This window comes from Gadus macrocephalus, chromosome 15, assembly GCF_031168955.1.
Source record: "Gadus macrocephalus chromosome 15, ASM3116895v1".
In the NCBI taxonomy this organism is placed as follows: domain Eukaryota; kingdom Metazoa; phylum Chordata; class Actinopteri; order Gadiformes; family Gadidae; genus Gadus; species Gadus macrocephalus.
In genome coordinates, this window is record NC_082396.1 from 23,534,370 (window position 1) to 23,548,186 (window position 13,817).

Consider the following 13,817-nt stretch of genomic DNA (forward strand, 5'->3'; position numbering starts at 1 on the left):
TGTGTAAACTCGTTTAGAGCCAAACCTGTAGACATGTCCAATACCCACCCATTGTATTACACATTTACTTGGCCTAAGGTCACTCCCACTTCCTTCCCACAATGTTAATGTTCCCTATAAGAATCTTGTGAATCTATTGTCTCGGCGAATGTGTTCTTGGTAACTTTTGCTGCCAGTACTTTTCCCATGATCATGCCTTAAGATTCAATCAAATATTTCGCTGTCCGACGTGTCCGTGAGAGAACTTTCTCTTCATCAACCATGATCACTGACTGTCGGAGGCTGGCTGAAGAAGCTGATACATTTTTCCAGGCGGGTCAAGGGCACTGTGTGGCCGCGTTTTTTCCCGCGCACATTGCTCCTATGACACTGGACGACTCCACGCTCGTCGCTGCCACCACTTCTCGTCGGCAGCAGTCTTCTGACCCCCAGCAGTCTTCCGGCCCGCAGAGATCTTCCGGCATGTGTTTCTATCATGCGAAGTTTGGACCGAAGGCTCTTAAATGCCTTCCTCCATCATGGTTCTTGCACCATTTTTAAAGTCAAATTTAAGACTTTTTAAGACTTTTTAAGACCAACACATACATAAATTAAGACCCAAAAAATGTCTGAAAAATTATTTGATAGAAAAAGTGTGTATAATTGAGTCACTTATACACATCAACCGTAGCCGTAGTACTAGCAGTAGTAGTACTAGCAGTAGTAGTACTCTTGCAAAGTTATCTCGGAAGCGCGCGGACACGACGATACGCGAACACATTAACCCACCCGTGTCACCCATAGTCACCCATGACCGTCGCTTAGCAACCGGACACGCTGGGGTTGATATGTTACCGGACTACTGTAACTACTACGGAGTGATAACAAAGACATGAATCGGGCAATAAATCCACCGTCCTTGACAGCGGTCAAATTTGGAGTGCGGAGTGGACCAAATGCGAACTACTGCAGCTTTCCTAAGTTAAACCCCAAACTAATCGGAATAAGTGTATGCATGTCGATTATAGCAGACGAACAGATTTACGAACAGATAATTGTATTCCGATTGAGGCGTATTATATGATCCTTTTCTATTCCGATTGAGCTGTTCTTCCACAACTATGCGGATCAGATGTGTCCATGTAAACACGGCTGACAGTGATCACACACACACACACACACACACACACACACACACACACACACACACACACACACACACACACACACACACACACACACACAAATAAATCAAAATTCAAACAAATATTAGGCAGCCCTTAATATTCGAACCTGTTATGGCAGGCCAAGAGGGAGAGCGAGAACCCGACGCAGTCTACTCATAATATTGTAATGACCACGGAAGAGGCATTGAATGAAGTATTGATTAGACAGCGATTTATTAGATACCTAATAAACCGTCAGAACACGCAGGACCGGTAACCATAGCAACGCCGGTAAACAAACCCCGCGAAGCCCAATCCAGGTCTTACTGAAGGAATTTAATGGTCATAATATTATTAATAAATATTCGAATATTAATATTAATAAACAAACAAACTTCGAATATGATTTTTGGGAAAAAGTCCGTCACACAATTCAATTAATTTACTGTTTGGAATACTTACATTAAAATGATCCAGCATGAACTGTGATCCATAGTACCGCGATAAGACATGGCTGTCGGTGTCGTCCGTGGGCCAGTACCTCACATGGATATCCATCTGTTTGCTTTTAGTGGTTTTGTTCACTCATCGAACATGAGGACGTACTGTTTATCGTTTACGCTGCGTGACAGCTCTCTTTTTATGAAAGATGCGATCCCGTATTTGGCTAGATAGGCCGTTTTGTTTTCACCGCAGGTGAACGACTTCGCAAACTCAGAATCTGGGAACATAGCAGCCAAGACGTTACTAATGTCCTCGTTCGATTTGAAGGAATTATGTCTGCTCACCGTGTGGAGAACCCACAATACCTCCGCCTTCTGGGTTTCTGGTGGCGACACAAAGCCGGTTAACGCCGTCTGATGTGAAGTACTAGCCACGGATGCTGAACTTTTCAGTCCACTTCTTTCAAATAATACGGGCATCGCTGTAGTCCCGCTAGCTGCCACGGAGTATCGGATATATTTCTGCGACCTCATGTGGGACTCAAGAGCTTTTGCTCCCATGGTCCCTAGTATGAATGCCTTTCGGGATAAACAACACCTTGCCTCGTAGTCACCTGCCTTCTCCAACCACCCCCGAAACGTATCTTCCTCAAACCATTTCTCATTGAATTTGCACTGTCCCATCCTGAAAGTAGCGCAAGTTGGCCTAATGATGTCAACCGTCACTAGCTAAAAGTAGCGCCAGCAAGTTAGCCTACAGACGCAGCTGCAGGCTGCAGATGCAACCGGCCCCCCGATGACTGATGTCAACGTTAACGTAACGTAAAACTCCTGAAAATGCCGTAATTAAAAGACGCACTAGGTGATTTGTTGTGCGCGACAATTTCCCAGTCTTAAAAAACCCTCTGCAAAATTTAATACCTAGAGCAAATTTACAGTAAATTTAAGACAATTTATGGCCTTAATTTTACACAAAAAAAATTAAGACTTTTTAAGACTTTTTAAGGACCCGCGGGAACCATGTCCATGCAGTTACGGCGGGTTGGGAAACGCTTGGGACGGCGCTCGGTAGTGGCCATGAGCGTCGGCCGTGCTGGCAGGCTGCTTTTCATCCGCGACAGCATCTCCGGACGGCGGTTCCTGTGCGACACGGGAGCACAGAGGAGCGTCCTGCCTGCTTCCTGCTTGGACATGGTGACCGACAGCCACGGCCCCCCTATGGAAGCTGCTAATGGTAGCCCCATCCGTACCTATGGAACAAGGTACATTGAGTTGTGTTTTGGAGGCCACCGGTTTGGCTGGGACTTTGTTACAGCAAAGGTCTCCGTTCCCCTCCTCGGCGCTGATTTTTTGTGTGCGCATGGACTGTTGGTGGATGTCAAGAACCGCCGTTTGATGGACGCCGTCACGTTTTGTTCATATGCGTGCACGCTCAGCGGGGCTGACTCCATACGACTGTCTAGCATGCTCCCCGCCTCAGATGACTTCCACCGTCTGCTTGCCGGTTTCCCAGCCCTCACTAAGCCTACTTTCTCTGCGTCTGCTGTGAAGCATGGTGTGGAGCACCATCTCGCCACTACTGGTCCAGCCGTCTACGCCCGTGCTCGGCGCCTCGACCCGAACAAGCTTGCCGTTGCAAAGGCTGAGTTTGCAAACATGGAGCGCCTGGGGATAGTCCGCCGGTCCGACAGCCCGTGGGCCTCACCCCTCCACATCGTCCCCAAACCCGGCGGTGGCTGGCGCCCGTGTGGCGACTACCGGCGGCTAAATGAGGCAACGACGCCTGACCGGTACCCAGTGCCGAATATTCAGGATTTTTCAGCACACCTGGCTGGTATGGTGATTTTTTCCAAGGTGGACCTTGTCCGGGGATATCATCAGGTGCCTGTACACCCACTGGACGTTCCCAAAACAGCAGTGATCACACCGTTTGGTCTGTTTGAGTTCCTGCGGATGCCGTTTGGCCTCAAAAACGCAGCTCAATCTTTTCAACGCCTCATGGACTCTGTTTTGCCGGAGCTGCCTTTTCTTTTTGTGTACTTGGATGACATCCTAGTGGCGAGCGCGTCCAAATCTCAGCACCTCGCGCACCTCCGGACACTTTTTGAGCGGCTCAGCCAACATGGGCTAATTGTCAACCCTGCCAAGTGCCAGTTTCGTCTCTCCGTCATCGATTTCCTGGGACACAGTCACTAGGGACGGTGCAGCCCCTCTCCCATCAAAGGTGGAGGCGGTCGCGCAGTTCCCACGCCCGCTCACTGTCAAGTCCCTGCAGGAGTTCCTCGGCATGGGGAATTTTTACCACCGTTTCATCCCTCGAGCCGCCCAGCTCATGCAACCCTTGCATGAGGCCTTGCAAGGTAAGCCCAAGCACGCTGTGGACTGGACTGAGAGCAGGGACAAGGCTTTTGTTGCCACTAAGGCGGCCCTGGCGAACGCCACCATGCTGGCACATCCTTCTCCCACGGCCTCCATCGCCATCACCTCGGACGCCTCAGACTACGCTGTCGGTGCCGTCTACGAGCAGTGGGTGGGCGGGGCCTGGCAGCCACTTGCCTTCTTCAGCCGTCAGTTGCGTCCCAACGTGCGGAAGTACAGCACTTTCGACCGGGAGCTGCTTGGTCTCTACCTCGCCATCAGACACTTTCGTTCCCTGTTGGAAGGTCGGCACTTCACCGCTTTTGTCGACCACAAGCCGCTGACTTTCGCCATGGCCAAGGTGGCTGAGCCGTGGTCCGCCCGCCAGCAACGTCATCTGTCCTACATTTCCGAGTTCACCACGGATTTACAGCACGTTGCCGGTAAGGACAACCAAGTGGCGGACTGCCTGTCACGGGCTGTGGTAGGAGCGGTCCATCTTGGTTTGGATTACAACCGCATTGCAGCGGACCAGACCACAGACCCAGACGTGCAACTCCTGAGGACCTCGACTACAGGGCTGAAAATAGAGGATGTGGTTTTTGGCGATGCCGGCACCACGCTCCTGTGTGACGTCTCCACAGGCAGTCCTCGTCCAATCATTCCCACGGTGTGGAGACGACAAGTTTTTGATGCCATCCATGGTCTCTCCCACCCAGGTTCGAAAGCGTCACAGAGATTGGTGGCCGCTAGGTTTGTTTGGCACGGCCTCAAGAAGGACGTTAGGGACTGGGCTAACACCTGTCTGGAGTGCCAGCGGGCCAAAGTGCACCGCCACACGAAAGCCCCGTTGGAGTTGTTCCCAGTGCCGGAGAGACGTTTTGACCATGTCAACGTGGATCTGGTCGGCCCTCTGCCCTCCTCTCACGGTTTCACCTACCTGTTGACCATGGTTGACAGGACCACCCGTTGGCCTGAGGCTGTGCCACTGACGTCGCTAGCATCTGTCGAAATGACACGGGCATTTATCAGCACCTGGGTTGCCCGTTTCGGCACTCCTTCCGACATATCCTCCGACCGGGGCGCGCAGTTTACGTCTGAGCTGTGGAGCGCTGTCGCACAGAGCCTCGGGGTGAAACTCCACCACACTACCGCATATCACCCACAGGCTAACGGACTCTGTGAGCGATTTCATAGGTCGATGAAGGCTGCTCTTCGTGCCAGCCTCAAAGACAGCAACTGGGTCGACAAGCTCCCGTGGGTACTGCTTGGCATCAGGACTGCACCAAAGGAAGACCTACAGTCCTCCTCCGCAGAGCTTGTTTATGGCCAGCCGCTGCGGGTTCCAGGGGATTTCGTCCCTGGCACCAACGTTCCTTGGTCTGCGACTCTCCAGCGGTCCACGCTACTGGACAATGCGAGGCTTTTCGCACCTGTCCCCACTTCCCGTCACGGCCTCCCTCAGTCGCACATCCCCGCTGGGCTTTGCACGGCTGCCTACGTTTTCATTCGCCACGACGCCCACAGGGGACCGCTACGCCCGCCCTACGAGGGCCCGTTCCGGGTTTTGGAGACGGGGGAAAAACATTTTGTGGTGGACATGGGCGGCAGGCCGGAGCGACTCCATTGACCGCCTCAAGCCAGCTCACTTGGACCTGGCCAGGCCCATTGACTTGGCTCAGCCCCCGCGGCGCGGACGACCTCCAGCTCTGCCCCTGCCGGGCCTGCCCCCTGCTCCCCTCCCTACCGGAACTCCCACACTCCATGCCCCATACCCGTGTCATGGCGGGACGCCTGCCGCAACCGTGGCTCCTCGACCCCCTGTACGACGCAGCCGTTGTGGCTGGTTAATACGCCCGCCCCGGCGATGACTGTTTTGTTCTTGTTTTGTTCTGATGGTGAATTCTGGGGGGACGTGTGTAGTGAGTGTAACATAATTCACCTACAGTATTTTGTTATGTGTTGTTCTTTCAATTGTGTTGTCGTTTACTGCATGTCATTTACTGTCTTAGTGGTTCAGGGATCGCGGTCCCTTTAAGGATAACGAGCGTCTCATGACGTCAGAGCCCATGCAGGATTTGTTTACCTTCAGCACGCTTTGATTTCCGGTTATTCTCTTTGACAAAATAAACGAGTCACACGGCTGTGTGCTCAACGTGCGAAGTTGTGTTCTTCACTTAATTGCAATTTCCACACTATATTCATTTTCTTCGGTTGTCTGATTTTTTACTAATTTTGGTGGTGCTTTTGGGATTTTAATTTTCCATACACAATAGATAACAGAGTGATCACTGAGGCAGTCTGACAATATACCAGCTTCAACAGATCTTTCAGGATGAGTAACAAGTATCCAATCAAGTAGGGACTGGGACTTAGGAGTAATTCGAGTGGGTTCCTTAATGATTTGTGTTAAATTAAACTTTTTATCTTTACCAGAGGACTTATCTAGCCAAGTTTTGTTAAAATCGCCTAGAATGATCATTTCATTTTTAGAGGGGATAGCATCAAAGGTAGACATCAAGCACTTGGAGGATTCTACCGGGGCAGGGGGTGGTCTATATACATTACCAACAGTAATATATTTATTCTGATGAAATTTAATTTTAACAAAAAGGCATTCAAAGTGTTGGTTTAACTGTAGGTGTAATTAGCTCAGCAGTTAAATTAGAAGAGACAGATAGCCACACCACCTCCCCTGGAGCCTCTATCAGCTCTATATAATACGTAATTTTCTAGTTTTATTTCATTGTCTGAGATGTTGCTATTGAGCCATGTTTTGGACAGAGTAATAATATTGGGATTGTATTGGGCTACCCATGAACGAACAATTTTTGGCACAAGACTTCGAATATTCAGATGAATGATTTTTAAACCTTTACTATTATTAATTTGGGATATTTAGGTTTATATGGATAATAACACTGTTCAGGGCTAGGCAGATTAGATCATCAGAAAATGTTGTAGAGGGTTGTGACAATATAACACAAAAAAGTAGGCCTGCAACACAGAAACACAAAACTGTCAAGAAACAAACACAATACAAAACAGACACAAACACAAAAAACATTAATGATGACCCAGCAGCCCCAGCCATCCTAGGCCAAGGCATCTCCGTGAGGGGGGCATATTAAATCAATAGACGAAGAATAAAAATAGACCGCAAACAGGTCGGTCTGCATCAAAGGAAAAAATTTAAAATAAAGTGATAACGATAGTTCCGCGCCTGTCATCTGTCAATGGAACTGAAAACAACTGGCATTATGAAAGTTCAGTTATACGACTACCGAATAACAGCCAGATGTAAACAACAGCTTCAGTTTACGGCAGTTACAAAAAAAGAAAGAAAAAGATGCCAGCGATAATAATGCGATAATCGATGGATACAGCAAATTAAGGATTGTAATTAAATGTGAACTTTAATTATGGGGAAGAGGCGTTCATGGGGGTCTCAGGAGAGCTTGAAGAAGTCATAAAAGCTGCTTCAGCGGCTCTGTGACATGTAAACAGATGTGGTTTCCCGTTGACAATGACACTCAACGTGGATGGATACCGAAGGGAGTATTTTAAATTTAACTCCCGAAGACTCTGTTTAACCAACAACAGGATCAAAGGAGCGGCGTTTCTTCATTAGATCAGCACTGAAGTCAGGATATATGTATAGTTGGTTACCTTTAGACACCAGCTCCCTCTTCTCTCTGGCAAGATGGAGGATTTTTACCTTATCCTGAAATTGAGGAGTTTGATCAGGATGGGTCTTGGACCTGCTCTGTCGTTGTGGCGGAACGTAGGCGTGCGGTGGGCTCGCTCAATGACCGGAGGAGTGGGAAAGTTTTCTGGGCCAAGTAACTGAGGAATTAACTTGGACATGAACCCCAGGATATCGCGGCCCTCCGCGGATTCAGGAATCCTCACAAAGCGAAGGTTAGAGGCTCGGCTTCGGTTCTCCAGGTCCTGGATCTTGTCCATCAGGTAGGCATTGTCTTTGGTTAATTCCTTAGTCAGCGTGCTGAGATTTGTAACGTCGTCCTCGTTTGCTCCGACCCGCTGCTCTAGTGAAGCCACATGTTCTCCAAGAATGCCTAGAGAAACCTGAATGCTGCACAATTTTGTTTGAATGGGATCCACCTTTGAATCTAGATGAGCGAGCATTTCAGTTTGGATTTGTTGTATTCCATCCCATAAAGTTTGTAGGGAGATCTGGCTTTGTTGATCAGCTGCCATTGTTTGTGTTATCCAATGTTGTGCCAAACAACAATATGCAGGAGAGAAAACGGGACTTAAACACTACGATGCGACAGAGGTATGAATATTATAAGTAGGATTGTTTGTTGAGCTATCTTAAGAGGGCAGACCTGCCTGCGTTGCACTCCCTCACGCTGCGACCATCTTGGATGAGTTACTAATATCCGGCGAATATCAAACAGGATGCTAACTTGTACCTGCTGAGGCAGCATGCTCCGGTAGAGCTGCTCTTTAGCATTGCACTAACTTGGGCTAACAGTGCCTGTCCTTTCACATCCTATTAACTGTATTTATGGGACAGAGCCCGATTAAATCTGGATGTTTTAATATGTTGGGTGTTATAGGATTTAAACAACATATCTGAGTTGTTTGAACGACAGAAGCTCCGCTGGCTCGATGCTAAAGCGCTAACTGGAGGTAACAGCTTGTCCCCTCCCGTCCTATTAACTGCATTCATGTCTATGCCTCTTTTTCTTTTTAATATGACCAAACACAATATCCAGAGGACCAGCATCCTTTCTTACCTGGCAAACAAAATATTCTTTGAGTTTTACATGTTCTAAAAATGTTCATTGATTGACAGTCCTAATGTTTATTTTCTTGTCTTCTGATACTTTATCACACTATGGAAGGGGAGATTTGGAGGTACCTGGTCAGGGCTTGTTCAGCCTACAAATCCCAGGTGTGGAGAATTCAGGGAAATCGCACAGAGAGGATACTAAAGAGCCATCTCTCATTCATCGAGTGGACTCATTGGTTTGCGAATGACCACAAAGATGACCATAGGCAGATTGCTGCATGGCATTCGCCACTTACAAATTGTAGAGGTTGAAGCAGTCTTCATTGTGGTCACTTGCCATAACTTGCCACTGTCATTAGTTTTATCAAAACTTCATCAGTAACGTTTAAATTGAGTTGATGTGGACGGCTCTTTGAGTCTTTCTGAGTCTTTCAGTGTTCAGTGCCTGTTTGTGAGATATGCATTGTTTGAAAGATAAACCGAGGACGTAAGCGCCGCAGAACGGCTGTGACGCGGTCACCGCTGCTGATCGCTGCCACTCTAATCAATGAAACAATTTCCACCGGCTCAGCAGCGTCCCAGAAGCGGCGCACCGCGCCGGAGCGCTACCATTCCGTAGCACTTCTATTTTTGACCCGAGCCATTGCTCAACCGTGTCAATTTCAACAGAGCAGATCGAGCCGGGCAGGAAGTGAAAAAGTAAAAGCCATAGAGCATCCGGTCAAAATAAAACACAATACTAGCCTATCACAACTTCACATCAACATAACGTCATGACCCGTGGCACCAGGTCAGCAGTCAATCAATCAAAGGGTCTCAGAGGGTCGGCAACATGGACGACGAGAGACTGATTGTCAAAGTGGAGCAACATAAAATAATTTATGAAATATATCATCCTTTTTATAAGGACAATGTCAAAGGACAAAGCCTGGCATTTAATTGCTGTAGGTTTGGGAGTGGAAGGTGAAAAAATGTGCCTTATTGTGTGCAGTAGAATCTTGATGCATCGCAATGCATAGAATTGTATTGAATCGCTACCTGGTGAATCGTAATCGAATCGTGAGGGCAGTGCAAATGCACACCCCAAGTAAATTGTCATGTTTTACTTAGTAATGTAGCAGAACGTACATGGTACAAGTTCCAGTTTACTGCATGGACAATGGAATGTATCTATTACAAATTATATGGTAAGAACCTGGTAACACCAAGGAAAACGGTTCCTGCAGAGGAATTACTTACCAGGTAAGGAATTACTTACCAGGTAAGTAATTCCATTTTCTAAGGTAAATCGAATAAACCCTTAATAAATAGGTGTAGCTATGAATAATAACTGTGTAAGACAAGTAATTTATTGGAAAAAACTATGCTAATTTCTAGATAGTACATCATTAAACTTGGGCTGTTACCAACATTAAAATTGGATAACTACAATTGTAACTTGAATTAATAGGTGTTTCTAAGAATTGGTTGCCTAATTTCCTAGGAAGTACACAATAATATCTGAGTTATTACCAACCTAAAACAGTTACAACTACACAGTTGAGTTGTTGGGTAATAGTGGAGGTTTTACTTATTTCTTCAGCTGTAATTCCTCTGTATGTACCTTATTACCAGTGGTAATTACCCAGTAATACACTATGATTTACCATATGTTTACCAGGTAATTCCTCTGTATTTACCTTCTTATTACCAGTGGTAATTACTAGTGCTGTCAGTTTAACGCGTTATTAACGGCGTTAATATTTTAATCGCGCGATTAGCACTTGTTTGGCTTGGCAAACGTAGTTCCACCTGCTGTCTAGCAACAACTAGTCACGTTAGATAAACTACAACACCATACCGGATCTAGCTACACCGGAAACAAAACGACAAGCACGCCGCACAAACTTAAAAGTGTGTGTGTGTTTGTGTGTCATTCTGTTCGAGTCTGCACAAGAGTTTAATGTTGTCATTACCCAGTGGTGGACAGTAACGAAGTACATGTAATTCGTTACTGTACTTAAGTAACATTTCCATGTATCTGTACTTTACTCAAGTACATTTATTTGGTAAGACTTTATACTTTTACTTCACTACATTTAAAGCGAAAATTATTACTTTTCACTTCTTTACATTTACAGAAACACTCGTTCCTTACTCGTTCCTTTTTTATTTTTTAATAAAATACCAAAAGGTCAAAGTGTATCGCGACTATAACCAATCAGCGGCAGCGCGCGATTATCTGCTGAAGTTAACAACAGAGGTGCGTTCAGAATCGCAAACATAGGCGAACGTTCGCGAACGATTTTAAACATTTTCCGTTAAACGAACATAAGCAAGCAAACGTTTACGAACATAGGCAAACTGTCTGAAGAGGTAGTTCTCCACAAACAGAGATGGATCGCGGTGCTCTCTTCGGCTACGTGACATTCGTTGCCATGGTAAAACTAAACTATATTGAAATCATTTACTCCTTTCCTACACAGAAAGCAATAGATAAAACGTTTCATATAGCCTATCTACACCCTTACTTCAACTGTTGTCTTTTGCATCCTAAAATGCGATTTGAACGTTATATCGCAGTAAGTGGGTACAACTTCGGTGACGTAGCCCTCTATTCTTGAATTTTCCGGACTGGTTGTCTGCAGTAGGCTTTCAACGAGGTCGACCACTTGCAAACCCTCTTCTGTAAACTCTTCCATTAACATGGAGGCTGCCGCTAATACCATGTGCGCCTAATTTGGGCGCACATGCGCCTAGAATTCGGGGTAGTGCGACCAAATATTTTATTTGGGCGCACCGGTGCGACTGAAAATGTATCTGGTATAATTATTATTAGTATTATTTTTTACAGAGCAGTCTATTCATAATATTTAACGCCGGTAAACAAACCCGCGAAGCCCAATCCAGGGGCCTGTACTACGAAGCTCGATTAGAGGGTTAGCGAGGTATGTTGAGCTGAAAGCCTGGGTTAGCTGTACCATGAAAATCGATCTCTTTAAGCATCGCTGTATCACCATGGTGACTTACGCTCGCAACCAAACCTGGTCGGGAGCAGCTTTTCAGCGAGTCTACCCGGAGATCGGCTACTTATATCGGCGTGCGCAGCTTCCTAGCCCCTCCTCCGATAATGGCGTTACCATTTGTGGGTGTTCCCATGGACCTCGGCGCACTTAAGTTATCGTACAGGCGTCTCTCCGGAGACTGAGGGTTTTTCGGGACAGAACCGATCCCTTGGCATTGTCTGACTATATTCTTCATGAGAGATACAGATTCGGCATTTATTTAAGGCATTTATTTAATGGTCAAAATATTATTAATCAATGGCGTAAATATCGACGATGCAACCGGTGCAGCTGCCCGGTTGCCCCCCCCGTCAACAACTCAGCGCAAGGCAGGCACGGTCCAACGCCCCCCCCCCCCCCCCCTCAACAACTCAAAACTTGGGTGCACCATAAATACGTGCTGGTGCACCCAAATTAAAAAATTTGGCGCACCAGTGCACCCAAGGGAAAAGTTAGTCTGGAGCCCTGGCATGGTGAAGCTGGATGGCACATCCTTGAAGTTGTGTAGCACAATGTTTTCTTCAACCACAACTGCCACATCGAAGACCTCTGGAAAGGCATCCTGGTTGTCACCTTCATAGCCTATCAGTAGGCCAAGTTGCATCCCCTTCATGGCTGCAGCCAGACTCTCACCATGGGCCTTGAAAAACAGAAAAAAATTGTGGTAATGTTTGGGTCTAGAAGTCTGTTATCATAAACCTTGACATGCTTTCGGACTAATAAGAGTCTCCCTGGGATTTCCGTTGTGAGTGTGCAAGTGCATTCTATGTGCAATGCTGAGAGGTTACTGCTAATCTTCTAATCACCACTATTCTACCCATCCCTCCTCATCCCCATCACTACCATTCTGCCCCTCACTCTTCCCCACATCACCACTATTCGGCTGCCACAGGACTTTATCACCCCATGAGTGGATCTAATACAATTTGTGTTAAAGATTGTGTGTATGTGTGCTATTATGCATGACAGAAAAAGATCTTACATCACACATCCTAATGATGTCGGATGGGTCTTCGGATAGGTAGTGTGGCAGACCCAGTAGAGCAGCAGTCCTTCTCCTTTCGTTTGTGTTCTAGAAGACAAATATAAGCAGTGATGAGATTTTATTGCAAACATAACACCTGGTGCCCAATTTTAGAATTCTCAGCTCGTCTACTCACATCTTTCTTCACACAGTCTAAAATGGCTTTCAGTGCAGGCTTCTTCCCCCGACTTGGTCACAGCTTCGTACACTTCAAGCAGTCTTGGTACCAGGTCATCAAGTCCGTTGAGGAATGACTCAAGAAGGTCTGTGTTTACGATTCTTTTGAACTCCGCCCGAACCTGAGGAGACAAAAAAAAGACAAAAAGGTTAAGAGCTTCGAGAACAGATATACAAAGCATAGAATCACCATTTGGTAAGCTAAGGTTGTCTTGTCAAAGGCTTTCATCCACTCAGTTATACTAACTGCAAGACTCAATGCAAAAATGTAATCCAGCTCTTCCTGGAGGGAAGCTCACACATTGATTTCCGGTCAAACATATTTGGATTAAGTGACTAATCTCAGGCTGAGTTGTTTATTGTGATACCTGTCTCTCACAGAACATGGCCGGCCATCTGGTCATGACATCCCCGATGAGAGGTTGATCCCCTACGATCTCCTTTCTGCGCTTGGAGAATGTGGCAGACATCAGCTCCTCTATCTGTTGATGATCCAGGTCCTTTTTCAGCATTTCCACCTGGATTGGATTGCACAAGCACAAGGACACATACTAAGACAAAATAGTAGGCTTCACAAACACAAAACCAAAGTGTAGGTATGATGTGTATGCGTGTATATGATGTACCTCAATCATCCTCCACAGCCCTTCTTTGACTTCTTCACACGTGATCCCTTGGCATCTTCTCCTATTCTTTTGTTGACTCTCACCTCTGGGCATCCAGCTGCACTTAACTTCTGCCGATAGTTTCCGAGCTTAAACTTCAGGCTGTGGAACCAGCCGTACCAACCCTTTCCAGAACCTGGCTCTTTGAGACTGGGATGCTTCTCCACAAGCGCTTTTGCAACATTCTCGTAGTGTTGCC

The 13,817-nt window shown here is 46.7% G+C and overlaps 2 long non-coding RNA genes across 2 annotated transcripts; one reads left to right on the forward strand and one right to left on the reverse strand.

Moving 5' to 3' along the window:
* The first annotated feature begins 7,550 nt into the window (after window positions 1-7,550).
* On the forward strand, window positions 7,551-8,529 carry LOC132473336 (uncharacterized). Its single transcript, XR_009529337.1, has 2 exons — window positions 7,551-8,406; window positions 8,448-8,529. It is a non-coding gene; the product is annotated as an uncharacterized LOC132473336 (long non-coding RNA).
* Window positions 8,530-12,226: 3,697 nt separating this feature from the next.
* On the reverse strand, window positions 12,227-13,594 carry LOC132473363 (uncharacterized). Its single transcript, XR_009529349.1, has 4 exons — window positions 13,322-13,594; window positions 12,913-13,075; window positions 12,735-12,824; window positions 12,227-12,392 (listed from the first exon to the last, which is right to left on the reverse strand). It is a non-coding gene; the product is annotated as an uncharacterized LOC132473363 (long non-coding RNA).
* Between the last annotated feature and the right edge of the window lie 223 nt (window positions 13,595-13,817).